The sequence below is a fragment of the Capsicum annuum genome, chromosome 7 (assembly GCF_002878395.1).
Source record: "Capsicum annuum cultivar UCD-10X-F1 chromosome 7, UCD10Xv1.1, whole genome shotgun sequence".
Taxonomy (NCBI): Eukaryota; Viridiplantae; Streptophyta; class Magnoliopsida; order Solanales; family Solanaceae; genus Capsicum; species Capsicum annuum.
Genome location: NC_061117.1, coordinates 133,244,910 through 133,251,449, shown reverse-complemented (window position 1 = coordinate 133,251,449; position 6,540 = coordinate 133,244,910). Strand labels below are relative to the sequence as shown.

Below are 6,540 nucleotides of genomic sequence, written 5' to 3'. Positions count from 1 at the left end.
CTGGCACACATAGTCGACCCTAACAATGCAAAAAACCATCTTCCCCTTGGGAGAAAACCTCTACCTTTTGATCTTTGACTGATTCTTTTGACTTGACCAGACTGGGATCCCTATCCTGCTTTTCCTTCACTTCGGAAACTAGGGATGACTCTAAACTACTATGTACCCATACACTTCCTTCTGTTGAATCGACTAAGAGGACACCTAGTCGGTCTAGCTGATGAACTTCCTGTGCTAATATCTTCTTACTATCCTCGACATGAGCAATACTACCTATAGAAATTCTACTGAGAGTGTTGGCCACTATATTGGCCTTGCCCGGATGATACAAAACACTCATGTCGTAGTTTTTAATAACTCCAACAACCTTCTCTGATAGAGGTTTAGGATTTTCTGAGAGAATACATACTGCAGACTCTTATGGTTAGTGAACATATCTATGTGCACACCACACAAATAGTTCTTCCAAATCTTTAAAGAAAAAACTACTGCTGCTAACTCAAGATCATGAGTAGGGTAATTCTTCTCATAGGGTTTAAGCTATCTAGAGGCATTGGCTATGACCTTACCTATATACATCAAAACATACCCCAAGACCACTTAGGAGTCATCATAATACATAACAAAGCCGTCTAAACCATCTGGTAGGGTCAAAATTATAGCTGTAGTGAGTCGAGTCTTGAACTCCTGAAAACTCTTTTCACAAGAATCTGACCACTAGAATTTAACTTTCTTCTGAGTCAGTCTAGACATAGGGGATACAATAGATAAGAATCCCTCTAAAAACCTTTGGTAATAGCTGGCCAAACCCAAGAAAATCCTGATATCTAAAGAAGAGATAGATCTGGGCCAGTTTTTTACTACTTAAGTCATATGGAGATCAACCTTAATGTTATCCCCAAAAACTATATGGCTGAGAAAAACTACTGAACTTAGCCAAAATTTGCACTTTCTAAATTTGGAAAATAACTGATAATTTCTGAGAGTCTATAGTACTATTCTAAGATGGTATGCATGATCATGTTCACTACGAGAGTAGACAAAAATATCATACATGAATACTATGATGAACATGTCCAAGTACTGCTTGAACACACGGTTCATCAAGTCCATGAAAGCTGTTAGGGCATTGGTAAGACCAAAGGACATGACTAAAAAGTTGAAGTGACCATATCGAGTTCTGAAAGCTATTTTTGGGATGTCACATTCCCTGACTCTAAGCTAGTGATAGCCTGATCTGAGGTCTATCTTAGAGAAGTAACAGACATCTTGAAATTTGTCAAATAAGTCATCGATTCTTGGAAGTAGATACTTGTTCTTGACTGTGAATTTATTTAACTGATGATAGTCAATACACAATCTTAGGGAACAATCTTTCTTATGAACGAATAAAACTGGTGCCCCTCACGGGGACACGCTAGTTCTAATGAACCCCATATCTAGGAGATCCTTTAATTGGTCTTTTAATTCTCTGAGTTCTGCAGGTGCCATTCTATATGGTGGGATAGATATGGGCTGATTATCTAGAAGAAGGTCTAGTCCAAAGTCAATTTCCCTTTCAGGTGAAATCCTGCAAAGATCTTTGAGAAACATATCTAGAAATTCACATACTATTGATACTAATTCAAGAGTAGGGTTTTCTAAAATAGAGTCCTAGACTCGAACGAGATGGTAGACGTATACCATAGATATCATTTTCCTTGCCCTTAGGTAGGAAATAAGCTAACCCCTAAGTGCTGAAGTACTACCCCTCTACTCTAGGATGGGTTTATTTGGAAACTGAAACTGGATAATTCTATTTTTGCATTTGATTGAGGCATATAAAGAATAAAGCCAACCCATGCTGAGAATGATATCAAAATTCATCATCTCTAATTTGAATAAGTCTACTGAAGTGAATTTTTGAGATGTTATGACTAGGCAGTTCCTATATACCCACCTGACTATGATAGATTGACCCACTGGGGTATAGTCATAGAAAGGCTCTTCTAGAATTTTGGGACTGACTTCAAAACCAACTGCTATGTATTGAGTAACAAAGGACAAAGAAGCTACTGGATCTAGCAAAGCATAAACATACAAATGAAAAACTTGTAATGTACCAGTGACCGTATCAGGAGAACTCTCCTGATAATGTCAGGACTTAATAGCATAGAGTTTGTTTTTGGCATTGCCCGCTGGTAGTACTAGAAGCGCCACCCTATTGATTCAAGCGACCAGACTGAGCTGGGGAATGGTTATTATGACCCTGAGAACTTAACTAGGGACAATCTCTGACTCTGTGGCCTGGCTTTCCACACCTAAAATACACATCGCTACTCACTCTACAGATACCCTGGTGGTTTCTACCATACTTTCGACAAAGAGGATTGGTTTGGGCACTGCTAACACTGTCCCGGGGTTTAGGGGCTGGTGCACTATCCCTATTTCCATCTCTAAATTTTGGCACATGAGCACTGGCTGAGGATGGAACTGGGACTAAAGATTTCTAGCAGAAGTGAGAACGATTCCCACCCTTTAACTTAGGCTAAGAAAAGTTGAAACTATCGATTCTCGCTCTCTTGCTCTCCTTTTCCTTCTCTTTATTCTTAGGCTTCTCTATCTGCTGAGCATGGACCGTGATCCTGGATATGTCTATTTCCTTAATAAGCATTGTGGTCCTACACTCCTTGACTATGCTGCTAGACACCCCTGATATAAACTTACTCATTCAGGATCTGTTGTCTGCCACCACATAAGGAGCATATCTAGCTAATTGAGTAAACTTGAGAGAATACTCTTTCACTGCCATATCGCCTTAATTCATATTGATAAACTTAAAAACCTTTCCTTCTCTTAACTCCGATAGGAAGATCCTATCCACAAAAGAATTGGCAAACTCATCTCACTCTATGGGCCCTGTATCTGTGGCTTTTTCTATTTTCCACTTTTTAAACCATGAGTAAACCATATTCTACAACTGATATATGGCAAACTCTAAAATCTCAACAGCGATAACCCCCATAATATCAGTAACCTTATGCACCTGCTCAAGAAATTTCTAAGGGTTCTCATCTGACTTAGGCCCGGTAAATAATGGAGGGTTCATTCGGGTGAAGTCCCAAATCCTAAAAGAAGTAGTATCGAACATTGAGTTGGCTAGAATGGTAGCTAAGCATTCATTCTGGGCTGCCACAAAATGAGCTAGGGTGGTGAATACTGCTCTAAACTCAGTGTGGGAGACGTGTTCATCCAGTAGATCTGGTTGGACGAGCTGGGGTTCTGGCTGTTCTTTCGTTCCTCTTCCCTTAGTCCTATTTTGAGGCATATTTATGTAAATAAAGGAGAAAGAATTATACTGAGAGTTTAACTAGAGCTCATGCTCACTCGAACAACATAAATATAGAAAGAAGGGAAACTTTTCCTAAAATATGTTGTAGCCTCCTATCTATAAGTGTGGCGCGCAACACACCTATGAACAAGACTTTAATAAATGCTGATTTTAGACTTCCTAGGACTCTGTTGAACCTTAGGCTCTGATACAAAGTTTATAATTCCCCGAGTTTGTACCCCAGACACTACACAATGTTTATAATCTTGAAGGACCACAAGCTAACCCATGACTGGTACCTGTAATAATAACTGGATAATAAAATGATAAATATGCAGAAAATAGGTGGAAAACTAGCCATAAGGTTCAATATTGTAAATTATACTAAATATGGTTTCACAATACCAAAATTGAACATCAATACTGAAAAATAAATAACTGTTTGAAAATACTCTAGTCTAAAATACCTCTAAACTGTCTGAACTGTCTAAGCTGTGGAATTGATGGGACAAGTTACCAACTAACTTTGACTAATAAATATGAACTAAAATTCTTAAATAAATAATTAGATCCACAAACTATGAGGACTTACCACTAACTCTATATGTTTAGAATCTAATCTGCTAAGGGTGCTCGGGAGCCTAAATGTCTGAACCTATGATATAAGACATCATAGCGGAAAAGAAAAATATGCGTTAGTACTTTGAATGTACTAGTATGCTTAGTGAGATAGGCTAAAATGCATGGGTTCACATGCATGAACAATACTAACTAAATATCATAAGATTGACTGAATGAGAATACATGCATGATTATGTAAACTGTACTTAGATTGTAATAACACTGATTACTAAATCTGAATACTAAATCTGAATACTGAGTAATTGATATTTGAGTATAATGATATTGAATTACTAGTAGCTGAATGACTGTATCTAACAGTCTTAATTCTATGGAACTGTATTGAGTCCCATACTGAGCTAAGTAACTGTGTCTGGTAGTACTGAATCTGCGAAACTGAATTGAGTTCCATACTAAGACTGAATCTAAAACTGACACTATGGGAAGTAATCATCTGACAAACATACCCCTTCTCTATCTATTTTTGGGTCTAACATATAACCCTAGTTGGAAGAGTGTCAATACCATGCCATGAGTAAGGACAAGTGCTGAGTCACCCTCATCTGATAGGTGCTCTAATCGAGAATAGTGGTACCCTCAAATAGCAGGTAGATCACCTCATCAACCCTCAATTAGGAGGTTAATGTCTCAACCTGGGCTGGCAGGTGAGTCCCTATCCTTAGGTTCACTCGATGATGAATCCTACTATAAACAGAATAGACACTGGACTGAATTCTAAATTGTACTATGATAGACTAGACTATTTCTGATACTACTATACAACCAAAATGAACTAATTTTACTGAATTGAACTAGACCAATTTTGAGTCCACTAAGTTTTCCTAAGTTTTGTAACTGACTGAATTCTACTAATCGTGACATGACTGATACTTCTTGGTGATTGACCATGGCACATGACAAGCAGCTAAATTATAAGGTATTAAATAACCCTAGGACTCGATAGCATAAACTTAAAAGACATGGCATAATATTGAGACATAGTAACTAACTACTTAGTCATCATTCATTCATTTGAGCATTCAAGAAAACACTTTCATACATGCTAACTTGATATAATTTCACTATCCAACTTACATGGGCAGTTCATCCAACACTTGTGGGGCATAATTTATGCACATAATGCTAAAATAATATGTAGGCATCATGATTCAATTCCAATTACACAATTCCAATAGTTTCAACATGAATTCACTTGATAAAGCATGTATATCAATTAACTCTACATGAATCTTGTAATAAATTATGAATACACTTTAATTCAAATCATGGAAATCATGAAATCTCTCTACATGAACTTTAAAAAGGTTTCTTGGACTCCAAGGGTGGAAGGAACCCTTGGATAAACACTTCACATGCATTAGTTGGTGAATTTTAGGAAATTAATAGTGGAATCTTGAGCCTTAAATTTGAATTTAATATACCTAGGGTTTTTATTCTTGAGAAATTTATGAAACAATAATTATATTTTGCTTAAAAAGGTCTAAATTTCATGTTATGGGGGATGAAGGGCGGGGGAAAAAGACTTAATTAACCCTTAGGATGTGCCCTTTAATGACTATAAATTGAACCATCGATGCGCAGGCCGACGCACCGCATCATTAGTATCAACGCGACATCCAATGCGCCGCGTTGAGACCATGTTGGTTCACTGGAATTGGATGCTGGGAGCTGGGGAAAACATTTATCGATTCCATAGTTGATGCGACGCATAAAGATCACATTGATTCACTGGTTTAGGATTCCAAAGGTTCTTCAAACAAAGTTTGAAAAATCCAAAACTTGTTCGGGAACACCTATTGACATTCTTGATCATGAATTAACTCAAATATCAACATCTAATGGATTTAAAGGTCGGAAAATAATATTTCCCACTTTCAAAGGCTAAAATAACACTAAGTCTGAATACTTAGCTAGAATTTTCTAAGTCTGCGACCCCCTTAACAAGCTTAAAGGACTGAATTAAGCTAAGAATTTTTGTGGGGTCTTACATATCCATTTGATGAATTTTTTAGAAGTGGGTGCACCATTCAATATAGATCACATTACTCAAGAGTCCATTTGGCTTCTCCTTTTCCCATTCTCATTAACGGGCGAGGCAGTTTTATGGATTCGCTCACTTCCACCCAGCTCAATTACATCTTGGGACGAGCTTACTAATATGTTTACTAATGGATATTTCCTACCATAAAAAATGCTTCAAAAGTGGGATGAGATTGTAAATTTTCAGCAAATGAATGGGGAACCATTGTTTGAAGCTTGGGAGAGGTTTAAGCGTAAGCTTGCTCAATGCCCAAATCATAAATTCCTAGAGAAAATGCTTCTCAAAATCTTCTATCATGACCTTGATCTGTTAAACAAAACAATGGTAGATAATATGGTGGGTGGTTCCCTAGTAAAGTTGGACCACCCCACGGCCTTTCTATTGATTGGAGGTGTCAAAAATAAATTGGGGTTGGCATGCCCAAGAAATTGAAGATCCCATGTTTCCTTCTACTACTTCCATGGTTGATAATGAACAAACAAAGTAGAATCAAGAAAAAGAGGAGAACATGGAAAAAATAATGACCCAACTCAAAATCTTAAGTAAG

General features: G+C 37.4%; 1 non-coding gene across 1 annotated transcript; it reads right to left on the bottom strand.

Annotated features, from left to right (window-relative positions):
• Positions 1-6,152: 6,152 nt before the first annotated feature.
• Positions 6,153-6,256, bottom strand: LOC124886238. Its single transcript, XR_007043324.1, has one exon. It is a non-coding gene; the product is annotated as a small nucleolar RNA R71 (small nucleolar RNA).
• Between the last annotated feature and the right edge of the window lie 284 nt (positions 6,257-6,540).